Raw genomic sequence first — 15,117 nt, forward strand, 5'->3', positions numbered from 1 at the left:
TGAAATCGTAAAGGATCATTGCCGGAAAATATTCCTTTCGAGCTCCATTCTATACAGCCGAATACTGCTCACATCAACAAACAAGTGAAGGCGATACGGCCACGCCGATAAGCGAGGCAAGTTGAAACTTGTTTCGCTTCTTCGCTCTGGATACCACTACCGAACGCAATTGTTGAAATTCAAATACTGTGCCACAACAATGCGTATCTCAAAACTTTCGTAGTGACCCTCGAATCTAGAAGAGATAGTGAAAAAGAGTTTACATAATGATGACGACATTTTGGTAGGAGGTAGAATGATTAGATGCATAAAATTTCCAGACGGTATGGCGCTTGTTGCAGAATCTGAAAAGAATAGAATGTTAGAAAACCTGAGGAAGGGCTTAGAAGAACACGGGATGAAAATAAATGTTAGAAAAACAAAAGCCATGGTGATTGGAACGAAGAGGTCTGTGTCAAATATAAAAGTGGGAGGGAAGAAAATAGAACAAGTGAATTGTTTTCGGTATATGGGTAGTATTCTTAGTAATGATGACATGAAGTGCGAACGTGAAATAAAAGCAAGGATAGGAATGGCGAAAGAAGCCTTTAGGAGGAAGAAAAGTCTGTTTTGTGGGACCTTGAATAAAGAGTTGAGAAAAAGACTCATAAAATGCTTCGTATGGTATATTGTATCTGTTGTACTACATGGAGCGTAAACGTGGACATTACATAAAAATGATTAAAAACGACTGGAAGCCTTCGAAATGTGGTTATGGAGAAGAATGGGAAGAATTAGTTTGGTCGAACGGAAAACAAATGAGTGGGTGCTAGAAATGGTGGAGGGGAAGAAAAGAACACTTTTAGATATTGTTAGAAGAGGGAGAGAAACCGGTTGGGACGTTGTCTAAGAAGAAACTGTATCATGAGGGATGTCCTAGAGAGTATGGTGGCGGGAAAGAGAGGGAGGGGGCGAAGGAGACTACAATTAATGGATGATATAAAAACTGAAGATCATACGTGAAGACGAAGAGGTTAGCGGAGGACCGTGAAGCATGGAAGCGTCTCAGCTGCTGCAAGTGACCTGCTAATAAGGGCAGTATACCTATGATTATATTTTGATTTCCAAATCTTCTGTAAGAGTACATGAACACCCACCCTTCAACAGTTTATAGTAGTAAACATATTTCAAAAAAATATTCTAGTAGTTTATAACAAGGGAAGCCATTGTTTACTATTGGCTTTCCCGCCACAATAACGAAGCTCACTTTTAGCAATTGGAATATTACAGTATATACACTACATAAAACGGAGTGTATTAAAAACTCACGACACTTTTCAAGTTGATATTTTATAGCTTAAACGTTCAGAAGAAAAAGAAAAAAAGGAATTTCCATGATATATTAAGTAGAAAAATAGATGAAGTGAATGGACGAAAAGACAATCAATTTTTAAAAACTAAAAAAGTAATGCTCTGTTTTTGTTAAGAAGAAAATACTACATAAAATTCTTTTTTAAAAAGTTATTTTACTTTTAAACAATACGAAACGATTGTTGCTGGTTATGGTTAGGATCTCAGACTTTTTTTTACGATCTTTTTAGGTTTGTGCACTATTTACTTTTTTCACCTTTTTCTTCTTTTTACTACAAGTCCGAAAAAAAACAAAGAAGAAATTCAAAGTAGTTATATATAAAGAAAAGCTATATAACGTTTTTAGCGAGTCGACAGAAAGTGTAGCGCCCTCTCTTAGCCATCAGACAACTTCTTGGTGTGGCGTGGTGGTTTGGTTAGCAAGCAGACGGTCGTAAATTCATTTGAAGCCAGACCTTGTTGCATTAATGGTGCCTGTACGTGGAGAAAAAATTGACTGAGGATGGCTGTATATTTATTTTAATGCTGTAATGGAGTTTTAAAAAACAAATAAGACTGTAGTAGTAGTAAAATCCTCCTGTTTGGAAGGGTTAAAAAAGATTTTATTGCCACACCAACTAATTCGACATAGGGCCTAACAGTAAAAGATTTCACTAATATTGCACTACCTACTGATATTTAATAATTTTACCCTCCTTTTCTGAGCATAAACCCAACAATGATGAATTGAAGTTTATCTATATGAAGCAAGCAGTAGCGTACCCAGGAATTTATTTCGGGGGGTCCAAACTAAATATGAAGGTATTTTATATTAAAATTCCTAAAATTGCCCCTAAAATTAGGCTAAATTTTTAAAAATTCGAAATTTCGGGGGGGGGTCCGGCCCCCCGGCCCCCCTGCGTACGTCCCTGGAAGCAAGCAAGGGCGAAGATCCTGGGGGAGCGGGGGGACCGCCATCCCAATGCTGATGTGGGCTCCAATATATTTTTTTTTATGAATATGTATTTTTATTGTTGTGTGTATTGTTATATGTGTTTTTATGAATATACAATATTTAGCATAATTTGAATTCAATTTTGTCTTAAAATCCTCATATATGCCTTCTTAGATCCTTGTCTGCAGCCAAACACATATGAATGCCCTCCCCCAAAGTTACAGAGAAATCGGCGCCCTTGGAAGCAAGGTTCTCTGAGCCGATTATCCTTTAGTTTCTATTAAATCTGTTGTGATGCTTACTTGTCCAAATTTGTCGTCTATTTTAACCCTTTCGGTACCTTTGATATACAATATGTTTCAGTAAACATTTACTTAGCTTTTTTTTTTTTAAAAAAAAAGAAGTTTAAAACGTAAAAAATGTTATTGATAAAATGCGAGTGTGTAACATATGAAGTAAATAACATTTTGTAACTGTTGCTGTAGCATTATTACGTAATGTTAAACTCAAAATAGATTTAAAAGTTTACTATATTTCGTTTTCTTCTATCCACCATATTTATATTAATAAATGTGCTGGGAGGAAGTAAAATTTACATTTCGAATGCTATCTTCAAGAAGAAATGGCGTTGACTTGAAAATAAAAGATATTGAAATTAGCAGGTTTGTGTCTGTTTTGTATTTATTATTATTATTATTATTATTATTATTATTATTATTATTATTATTATTATTATTATTATTATTATTATTATTATTATTATTATTATTATTATTATTATTAATTCTTCCAGTTAGAGTAAAACCAGCTAAAGTGCATTTCAGCTCTGCTTTTAGCTGGTTGAGACCCCAGGTACATAATTAATTATTTTCCTTTTTTTTTAGTTTAACGTCCCACGCTATGCTTCGACGCTGAAGAAGAGGTGATACTGACATTGAGATGCATGATAATGATGGAACGAAGAAGGTGGAGGAAAAACCATGGGAAAACCTACGGACACGGTGTTTGACCACCACAAAACCCACTTGGCAAGAGTTGAGATGGAACCAAAAACCTCCCCTCACTCACAAGATGTTAGCAGTCTACTACTGAGCTACCGCGGCCCCCCATGGAATGGCTCACAACGAAGTCCGCATCAGACAACTCATTATGGGGAATAATCAAGTCCTAAGTGAATGATTGTGAAATTAATTTACTTTTGCTCTTTCAGTGGGAATCGAACCCAGGACCACATACACCAAAAGCACACACACACTAGCCACTAATTTTTAAGTTAACTGATTTATCGAACGTTCCTCAATAACTTAATTTCCCTAATTATCACTATTTTTACTTTTACCATTAACCTTTAAGAACAGAGACACGAACACAGAAACATCAAGGAGAGTTAAAATTCCAAAGGTTCTCCCGCCAGGAATTGAACCCGGGACTGCTAGACCAGTGGAGAAGACTGAAGATAGGAAAGAATTTAGTAAAAAGCTTTCTTACAGAAAATTACGTCGGCGGAGGGGTCAAATTGTGAGGGGTTTCACTGAGACACTACTTGGTGAAAGACGTGTCATGCCATTCACGGGAGTAGCATTAGGTAATCACAATTTAGCATATCTTATCACCGGGCTAGAGGTAATTGGCATTTCCCAGGCAGGGCCGGATCCAGAATTTTTTGACGGAGGGTGCAGCAATAATTACCAGTGCCTTTGAATTAAATTTGAATTTTTAAAATGTCTTTAGGCATCTGTAGTTTAAATGATGAACCCACGACTGTCGGAATGCAAAGTCAATGCTTTACCTATTGAGCCACGGCCGCTTTCTATTGGTATAATTTTCAGTATATAATTAGCTTGCTGCTTTAGATAATTATGGACACTTGGAACATGATGGATATATGTATCGTTCAGAATCCTTATGAAACTCTTATTATGTTTGCTGCTAGCTTCTCATTTTAGACAGTGTATACTTACAACGAAGGTGGGTGCACCCCTCTCTAAGTACGGCCATGTTCCAAGGGTGAACCCTTTGAGAAGTATGGCTGGAAGAAATATTAGTGATAGTAGATGGCGCTTACGAACTCCAGTAACAAGGTTGCCACTCAGGGGCGTCATTTATGGGGGTCAGGGAAGGGCAATTGCCCCCCCTGAGTTTGAGATTTATATAGATTTTACCAATATAATAGTAGTAAATCAGTGAAAAACGCTAAATTTTACCTATATCAAGGGGTCTTGCCCCCCCCCCAAGCAAAATTTGAAATGGCGCTCCTGTTGCCACTATTGCTTTTTAAAGTTATTCAGTTAAAAAAAGGAGATAAAGCATGAGTACGCGCACTTTTATATATATATATATATTGTCGTAAACTGGAAAGCGCCCTCAACCCTTAGCATAACATATGTAAAATAGCCTATTGACTCAAACGTTTCTCTATAAATACTGTCTTTACATTTTCAATTCTGATGATACGTTCCTTACAAGTTATTTAGCATTGATTAAAGTTCAAAACCTTGAAAAGAAAAAAAATCCATTACTAACGACAAATCTGAAAGTTTTTCTTCCCCTTTCGGCTGCCAGTTGTGACTTCGTGTCCTTATTAGTGTTGAGTGATTAATGACATTGTTCGACGAAAACTTATCCCAGAAAGGAAGGTGTAAAACAACATTGCTTTTGTCTTCCCCCAAAAACACTCACTCACTGTAACTATAACTTTTTGGTGAGTTGTCTTCAATTAAAAGAACCCTTCATAATGGGGAAAAGAAAACTCAAAGTGTGGAGAGAGAGGGACGGAGTTTTATATACAATCGTTCCCATACCGTGAAGAGGCTAAATCATCTCCAGCTTCGCGCCATGTGGCTCTGCGAAATGGAGTGCGGAATGATAAATGGTTGGGTCCTAAAGTTGCGAGAATCTACCGGCAGGTCGGCGCCACTTGCCACAAAAGGAAGCAGCTAAATGAGCATTGATAAGATTATCATACTTTAGGAGGAGACAGACTCTGTTTTCCACTTCTGCTACGAGAATACGTCTTTAGATTAGATTAAGGAGGGGTGTGACATCTTTATACCCCTCCTCAGACCAAATCTTTTTTTTTTTTTTTTTTAATGTTGATTGAGCTTCGCTGAGAGTTGTAGTTATTATTGCTTGGGAAGTAAGAAAGGTATTAAATTTTAGGAGCAACACGGGACATAGACACAAGAGACTTCTATTAGGACAGTGTTCAATCTGAAGGTTCTCAAAGTGGAGTCCGCGATATCGATATTAAGTATAGTATTTTTCCGCTTCCTCTTCTACACGCTACTAAACCTACCAAACACTTAATAAGACAATATGTTTTTCTCGAATAATGTCCTATCCATTTTCTTGTTCTTCTCTCCTCCAAAAATACCTTCTATAAGATTTCTAGTGCGGGGGACCCAGATTCGATTCCTGATGTGGGCACATATGATTATCATCCTACGTTAAATCATTGGTCCACGTCTCATGATAAATGGGACGCTAGAATTATGCCGCAATCATCTTAAACAATGCCATAATCAGCTTCTTTTTCAAATATCTCCAGCATTGTTTTAAGTCAGCAAAATCGATTGGTCTCCGCTAAACAAGAAGCAAACTATACCAGAGAGGGATACCTTTCCAGCAAAGAGGGATATGTTTAGGGTTGCCAGATTTGTAAAATCAGAAAGGAGGATACTTTGACTTAAAAACATATATCATTAAAAAAAAAAAAAAATTGCTTTTACCGAAACTTAAGTTTGTTTCCAGATTATATTAAACAGCACATTGTAAAGAAAAAGAAAAAAAAACATAATATAGAAATTAATATATGTATTATTAAAGTAAACTAATACAAAAATACTACAAAATGATGACTCACTAGTGGATAGCAATACTAATGATACATTTTGAGCTGCTTCTACCAATGATTTGTCACTTAAGAACCTATTATACATTGTGGCACACAAACATGTTTCAGAATCACCTTCACTGCTAACTTCAGCCTTCACAGTATCAACACGTATTATTTCTAACATATGTCCAAAGTAATTTCATTCTTGAGAATATTTTCGCATTCTGCATTACAATTCGATATGGAGAAAATGTAAGATGCTACGACGAACACTCCTTACCATCAGATACAAGTTCCTGAAGATTTCCAGGCGAAATTATTTCCTTCAGTAAACAATATTCATCATAGAATTCATTTAGCTTATATGTAAATCCGGCACTGGGCGGACCACACATCGTCTTATAAGCCGCAAACCGGATGGTATAGACCAGTGCTGTCCAAATGGCGGCCCGCTGGCCGCATGCGGTCCCCCAAACCATTTTCTATGGCCCACAAACTCTCACGATTTACGACTGATATTACTGATACTATTTTCATTTATATTTATTCATTATTTTAATGGTTTCACTCTTCTTTTGAAATAAGGCAACCATTTAACGATTATATACAACAAAAAGGCGCGGGAATCCACGGCAACATCTTTCCCTAAATCTTGGAGTTTAATTGGAAAAAGAGTGTCAGTGTTTGCTAATACGTATTTGTGTGAAAGTGCATTTTCCACTATGAAAATTGCGGAAGAGTCGCTTCAGAAGCTGCCTTGGAGATTCTTCTCTTTTACATCTCCTGCGGCTCACAACAACAGGAATGACTGTAGATATCCCAGGCCTTGTAAACGCTGCTACTCACCCTCATTTGTCACATTGAATAGGTATATAATATTTCAAATGCAATTTTATATTTTTCTTTTCTAGCGTAATAATAATAATAATAATAATAATAATAATAATTATTATTATTATTATTATTATTATTATTATTATTATTATTATTATTATTATTATTATTATTATTATTATTATTATTATTATTATTATTAGCTGCGGCCCTCCACTTTACGAGTAAAGACGGTTATGGCTCTCGGGCTCATTATAATTGGACACCACTGGTATAGACCCTGAGCCCCTGAAAGCACTTACTTCAGGAGTTTATTTTTTTAAAGTTTGAAATTAGATACAAAAATTAACGGGATAAAGAAATAAAGATTGCATGGGTGCTTAAACGCCATTATATCTGAATTGTTTCTTAATTTTGAGATCTTGTTAGAAGAAGTTAAAAAAAAATGAAGCAATCTAGACTGTAAACAGAATCACAGAAGCTTGTCTCTCAACGATACATATGCTAACAGTTAACTGTTGGACAACTTCGGCTCCAAAAACTGAAAACATTTGATGATTTTGTCTGAGTCCACTTCCGGCCAACGGAACAACTGTCAACACTCGTTGTCATTTTCAATTCTTCTCAAAAAATGGTTTTTCAACTTTCCTTTTGCCTTTTCTATTTCTTCGTTCTTTCCTCTTTGGTTGTTTCCGTTTCCACCCAAATTTCCCCCTTTCGTTGACTCAAGTGCCAAGTGCCTGTGTGTGATATGCGAGGAGCAGTTCTCAATTTCAGGAAAGACGGGAAGAAAAGTTCTTCCCCTTCGGCAACATTGGCTCTTTGCTCCGAATGTTTGTCAGAAGGCTATAGCCACAGCTGGTTCAACTCCCAAACGATACAAGAACACTGTTTTATCTTAATGGACCATTTCACAGCCTCTCGTGCTTTTACTCACAAAAGAACTTGGACTTTCCAGGCGCCACCATAGAATATAATGTCACAGTATAAAGTCTCAACAGACAGTAATTGCACTACAGACAGTTCTGAGCGTCAGGACGAGCCATGTTGAGAAGAAACGTTAAAAAAATGTGTATTTTTATTTGTTTTTATATTTGCCTTGTAGATGTGTTATGCTACCTAGGTAGTAAAATTAGTTGGTTTCTAGGTAAATACTATTCAGTATGGCTTAACATACAAGATAATTGAAAACACGTTCTATGCGAAAGATACAAGTCAGCGTCCGGTGCAATGCTTTTCATATGCTGTAGACGTCGATTTACAATTTTCCCGCTTATATCCTAACACGTCAAAGACTAATGGGATGTGCGATGGACGCCTTTCGGCGTCCTTTCATGAATTATATTATGCGTGCGTATATTTGTTATGAAATCAATATATTCTTCTAAAACAACGTAAAATTAATATAAAACAGCTTCCGCCGGGAATCGAACCCAGGTCTCTCACGTTAAGTTGTTAGGTGCACGTCTCATACAGCTTTGCTGCTGAAAGGTATGCTAAACTGAATTCAAACCAAACAAACAAAAAAAAATGCCTGGGGAGAGGTCAATGATTAGCGTCAGCATGGAACATGTTAAGTATCGGATAAGTTAATTATTGAAGCAATCGCTGGTAGGGTGTGAGGGTTCCTGTGGGCTTTCCACACGCCACAGCCAGTATTTCTTCCAGACCTGTTTTTTGGGGGGACATTCCCCTCCCCGGGGCTCTGAAAGTGGCCCCCGGATCAGACCAAAACAATACGCTTATAATATAATAATAGTATCAGCAGTGTCCCCCCGAAATACCAAGTGTGCCCTCGGGAACATTATTTCTGAAAGAAACACTGGCCACAGTAACTCATAAAATTTATCAGATTTATTGATAAAGTGGCATGTGTCATTAACCATCAATATCAATGGAGTAGGGGAAAAAAGCAAAGTGGGGAAATGAACCGTTGTTAAAAAGTTTGTACAAATACCAAAATAAAACAGTTTTCCATTATAATTTTCATTATTACTCCTCTGTAACATAATATAATTAGATACATTTTCTTTAGACGCTTCCAGTTATTCCCTTGGCTTTGAATTGAGATTTTTACCGCTTCTCCACAGACCTACTCGTTTTTTTACGAATATATATATATTTTTTAATTTGTATATACTATATATAACCAATATGCATGACAAACACTAAGCATAAAAACTTTTCGTGTCCCCGTAATAAACAATTAGCAAAAAAAATCTGAATTTTAGATATAATAGCAATTGAGTGATAATAATAAAACTAAGATATTTTAATTACATTTGATAACGTCTGATAAGGGAATATATACGCGTAAATACGTTTGTTAAGAATGTTACGCAATGTTACTTCACATTGCTAGAAATTGATATTTCACTACTCGCGAGGAAAGACCTCGTGGCGCAACGGTAGCGCGTCTGACTCCAGATCAGAAGGTTGCGTGTTCAAATCACGTCGGGGTCAAGTAATTTTTTTCTCTTTTCATATAACTTTATAATTTATTATAAACGAACATTTATAATGCAACATTAATATACTGCATTGTAAATGAACATAAGAAAGTGTGTTACCAGAAGAGAACTCTTAATTTATTTATGTAATCCATTCCTAAATACAGAATGTCCTGGGAATAAACTAACCGACCAACTTCGCATACGTGTTCAAGACTTCAATACAAGAAAAAAAAGTTCATCTGCGACGCTGATCGGAAATACTTAACTACGGAGATGTGGCAAATAAATGTAATTGGTTGTGGCGTAGTACTACCTTAAATTGCACCCATCTTCGCAATTAGGTGTTTCCCACCAAAGTCTCGGATAAACTTTGTGTGTGTGTGTGTAGGGGGGGGGGGTGTTGAGATGCTGAACACGAATGTGAATTTTGTCGGCTTATTCTCGAAATACTTTGTATATTTTTTGAGGCTAATTAAACCATAATCATTCATTAAATACGATGGATAAGGAAGAGAAAGTTAGTGAAAATATATATACAGAGTGTTTCAAAACAACAGTGACAACGTTAGAGAGGCGATTCCTTACACCAGGATGAGACAAAAAGTATAGACCAACCTGGGTGTACAAATGCTCTCTTTCGAAGTTATGGGCTGCCAGAAACATGAAAATATGAACTTTAAAGGTACATAGCTCTAAAACTATGGGACCTACTCTAGTCAGGTCAAGATTTCACTTAGGAACTAGTATGTACCCTACCCAAATATCCGTGTTTCAGAATCCTGCGGTACTTTTGCAACAATTTTTATAGAGGTAGCTGGTGAGTACTTCAAATTATATGCCCCTAGCCAAACTTCTATAAAAATTGTTAAGTGAGTACCTTAGGATTCTGAAATATGTATTTTTGGATAGACCACATATCAGCTCCTAAGTGAAGTCTTGGCCCGGCTACGGTAGGTGCCATAGTTTTGGAGCTATGGATCTTTGAAGGTCATTTTTTCACGTTTTTGGTAGTCTATAACTCCGGAATGAAGCATTTTTGCACCCAGGTTGGTCTATGCTTTATGCCTTATCTTGGCGTCATGAATCACTTCCTGAAAGTTGTCGGTATTTTTTGAAACACCCTATATATACATACTTGATATTTAAAAAGTACTATCACAGCAATTTAATGTTGGAATTGAGGGGAAAAACCCTGGAAGGCAAGTACTTCGATGTTCGGTGATCTGTTTCACAAAATATATTTTAATGTAAATTACTGAACTATACAAACTGTGGTTGATAGCAATAGTGTTACAAATGTAAGTTATTTTACTATTATTCTAGTATTTCTCTTCCATACCATTAAGAAAATCTAAATTTCTGACGCGACAACCTTGGGGATCAGGGCTAGCAGCCGAGTTGCGACATTCATATCTTTGGGGTGATTTGTGTTTATCATGCTGCTGATGCTGACTTTCTAGATAAGGGTTTGCCAGCTCTTTCTTTCTGGTAGCTTCCCGATTGTCCTCACGACGTTGGATGAACTATCTGGTGAACACAAAAAAAATCACGGTCATCCATCTTTCCTCTGACCAGCTCCAGGACTATTTCACTTTCCTGGTTTTATGAGACGCGGTATTACCAGTGTGGTTAGGGGGTTGACCTTCAAAATATTTTAGGTTGTAAAGAAAAATAAACTAAAATAAATAAACATTTGTAAGTTTTGTGAAACTAGAGCCTGATTTGAAATGAGAGATCCTTCGTAGCTGAGATGACAAATGAGTGCTCTATGACTAGTGGCTGTGTTTCTTTGCATTAGCGGAAACTGTTCAGAAATTTTGTACTATTGATAAGGTAATTTTTCATGTTTATCATCTGTCGGAACAAAAGAAAACTATTACATTTTTCACGTCTTATTCAATTGATCATTTGCTTTACTCGGCGTCGTGGGGGTGGCTAAGAAAAGAAAACCCATCGAGTGGTTTTCCTCTTCCTGGAGAGCTTGAAGACAGATAGAATAGGAGTCGTCTGGAAAACGTCTTAAAAGTTGCAACACGTTATCAGAAGAAGCTCTCTCGAAGCTTTCCAGAAGTATTGAGGACAAAAGAGTTATTTTCCACTACTTTGCGTACACTTCTCAACTCTTCCTCCCAACTCCGTTACCCACGAACAGCTTCAGAAACTTTGCGATAAAAGGAGATGCAAAGTTAAAAAGAACACATAATTTATGCCATCAACGTTGTGTCTAAATTATTCCATTTACAAGCCGAAGTTTCTAAAACTCTGTAAATCAGTATAGACTGATAATTTATGTAAAGTAAGAATAGCAATGAACCTAGAACAGAGCCCTATGGAACTCCGTATCGTATTTCACAGTATCCATGTATATATATATCTTATTTGTGTTTCACCTGTAGTTATAATTTCAACCTTTAGTGTGTGTATGTTTGTAAATATGCTTCGAATAAATTAAAACAATGCACTAGTCAAATAATTCGGTCACTTCTGGTGTGCTAAAAACGAATGTTCCACAATTACATTTTTTTGTTTTTAACAATATGGCTGCTAAGTGAAGGAAACATAGGCTGGTATACGATTATCTCCATTTATTTTCATGTCGATACTTCGTAATCTGATTATCTTCAACTCATTTATTCTTTCAAGTTCTTTCGGAAGTGCAAACAAAAATTACAATTCTTGTCAGCACAAAAAAATAACATTTTAAATTGGTATTTGCTAAAACGTCACCATTTTAACGACCATCATTTTTTATTGCTTCCAAAAAATCTGTATGGATTATTTACTGCTAAAAGAATGTGTTTTTCTTATTCGTAAATGTTGTCTTTCAGAAAAAAATGAAAATTTGTAAAACATTGACATTCTTTTAATGAATACCCATTCCATAGTAAATGCCATATGTATAGCACATTTCCTTGGAACCCACTTGAAACAAGTGATGCCGAAGTACTGGCTAAAGCACATCATGCTTAATCTTCCCAATGCTTCGTGTACTGTAAAACCAGTACCTCTGGCAACCCTGCCATGCGGCTGACGTCACTTGTGAACAAGGAAACTATTTCACATGCACAAATAAATCAAACGAGATATACAAATTCAAGATTTGTGATTCACATCGAATGCAAAAGACAGACTTCCTAAAATTAATGTAATGTTATTGTTAATAATGTTTATTGATATTATCTAACAATTTCTTACTGCAAGTAGATTGTTGTAAATCTTATAAATAAAAGTTATTATTCGTGCTATTTTGTATTACTAACCCAAAAACTATAATTGTTTTTCACCAAAAATCTATACAGGTTATTTTCCTTTTTCTTTTTCTATCTTGACTCTTAAATTTTCTTTGCAACTAAAATTTTGAATCATCACGGATATTTTTTTTAAAAAAAGGCAAAAATAAAAAGGAAACATTTCTAGGTAAAATATACACTAACAAACTAATTATCATAAATGGATCATAGTTCTTTCTGAGTACTTTAGCCAATTGCGTACCAGTGACATGCATGTGGATGCTACTAAAACGAATCCCTTATTAAGGGTTATATTAATCCTGGAGATGATGAAATTTGTTAGTGGATGCAAGGCAAGACTTTTAGTTCTACTATTTCTCCTTAGGTGGTAGCACCTTACTGACAGAAAAGACAAGAAAAAAGTTTTGTCTCAGTAGATAGTAGGCCTAAGGGAGCATTCAATTACAACACACATGTGTTTTGACAATAAACAATTAACAACTTTGGGATCTATTTCAACATCGGAAAAGGAAAAAAACCTTTGTCTTTGATCTTGGCCAGTGTTGCCAACCTGAAGCAGCATAAAATCCCTTCAGAACATTAGAATTTCCCTTTTTCAGTCTAAATGTTCCACAATGCAAATAATTTCTTGTATCAATAATGTGAATGCTCTCCTCACACGCGCACCATAATTATGTCCTATATAATGGTCTAGATAGTCTTTTATTACTAATTGAACCCAATATTACAGCACGCCTACTTTTCAGGATCTCCTTTTTTATGTTTATACTACAGTACAGTACTTAAATTTCCTCTGAATTTAAGATACCTAAATACTTTCGTAAGAGTAATCAGTTTAATAGGGAAATACTACGCATAAACCAGTCTAGTTAACTGCCAACATAGCCCCTACAAATAGTATATATATATATATATATATATATATATATATATATATATATATATATATATATATATATATATGACCGGATTTAGGGGGTTGCAAAGGTGCAAGTGCACCCCCTTCCTTCGTTATAAATATACACTATCTAAAGCAGTGGTGCCCACCCCCTTATGTCCATGACGCGCCCCCCCAATTGTCTATCCATAGGTGTTCTTCCATGAAAAAAATCTTTTTGATTAATTTTTACACCTCCTCAAACATATTTATATAGATTTTTACCCCCCCAAATACTTCAATGACGCCGTTTGCGTCATAGCCCCACTTTGGGGGCACCCCTGATCTAAAGTGAGAAGCTAGCAGTGAGTTTTGCGAAATCAATAGTTTAAGTCAATTTTCTGAAGATTCAAGGAAAAGAATTCATCGAGAGCAGACACTTAGCATTTCGAAAGGAATTTCTCATTCACATCACAGATATCTAAAGGCATTTAAAAAACTCAAATTTAATTCAAATGTATTGGTAGTTATTGGTGCACCCCCTCAGAGAATCTTGGATCTGGCCCTATATATATAAATATATATATGTAGGGACGGATCCAGGATATGATCAAGGGAGGGGCTAAACCATATTTTGCCGTTTTATCCAGTGTAAAGGATTGAAGCTCATTCTATCCAGTGTATATTTCAGTGTCAAGGGGGGCTACAGCCCCCCTTGGATCCGCCACTGTATATTATATATATATAGTTTAAGTCAAATTTCTGAAGGTTCAAGGAAAAGGATTTATCGAGAGCAGACACTTAGCATTTCCAAATTAATTCCTCATTCACATCACAGATGCGTAAAAGCATTTAAAAAAACACAAATTTAATTCAAATGTATTGGTAGTTATTGATGCACCCCCTCAGAGAATCTTGGATCTGGCCCTATATATATATATACAGGGGGCGGATCCAGGATATGATCAAGGGAGGGGCTAAACCATATTTTGCCGTTTTATCCAGTGTATACCTCAGTGTCAAGGGGGGCTACAGCCCCCCCTTGGATCCGCCACTGTATATATATATATATATATATATATATATATATATATATATATATATATATATATATATATATATATATATATATATATATATATATATATATATATATATATATATATATATAAAGAAAATTGTGATTGGGAATGGAATTTCGAAACTACTGGGTAAATGAAGGCAAGTAGTTGCTTCGTCAAATATTATAGTTCAAATTACGTTGGGGTAACGTATTTTTCAATTCGCAATTCACCTACCAGTCTTTCAAAGAACAGTACCAAATGTGCTGGCAGAATGGCCACCCAAAAGATGGGACAAAAGTAGGCAATTGCCCAATCCTGATTTTCGAATGTCAATTGCCCAATCCAAACATAAATGCTAAAACATATTAGATTTCCTTACTCACACACTATACTATTCTATTTAGTATAATTAGATTATATACTGTAGTACTTCAATATATTTTTGTGATTAAGAAAAATGCGTAATAATATATTTAAATAAATGTTGTTCTGCACGTGCACGCGTGCATTATAGTGTGT

The 15,117-nt window shown here is 35.8% G+C and overlaps 1 long non-coding RNA gene and 1 other non-coding gene across 3 annotated transcripts in view; both read left to right on the forward strand.

The window, feature by feature from the left end:
- LOC145685734 (uncharacterized) overlaps positions 1-15,117 on the forward strand; it is a 163,641-nt gene that overhangs the window by 54,896 nt on the left and 93,628 nt on the right. The window contains exon 3 of one of the 2 annotated variants that reach the window (XR_014131478.1): positions 3,169-8,936. The exons of the other annotated variant lie outside the window; for it this stretch is intronic. This is a non-coding gene — a long non-coding RNA (uncharacterized LOC145685734). Of the gene's footprint in view, positions 1-3,168; positions 8,937-15,117 lie in introns of those variants that run through there. 2 annotated transcript variants of the gene reach the window in all.
- On the forward strand, positions 9,345-9,416 carry TRNAW-CCA (transfer RNA tryptophan (anticodon CCA)). Its single transcript has one exon. It is a non-coding gene; the product is annotated as a tRNA-Trp (tRNA).

Source organism: Thermobia domestica, chromosome 5, assembly GCF_964235325.1.
Source record: "Thermobia domestica chromosome 5, izTheDome1.hap1.1, whole genome shotgun sequence".
NCBI lineage: Eukaryota > Metazoa > Arthropoda > Insecta > Zygentoma > Lepismatidae > Thermobia > Thermobia domestica.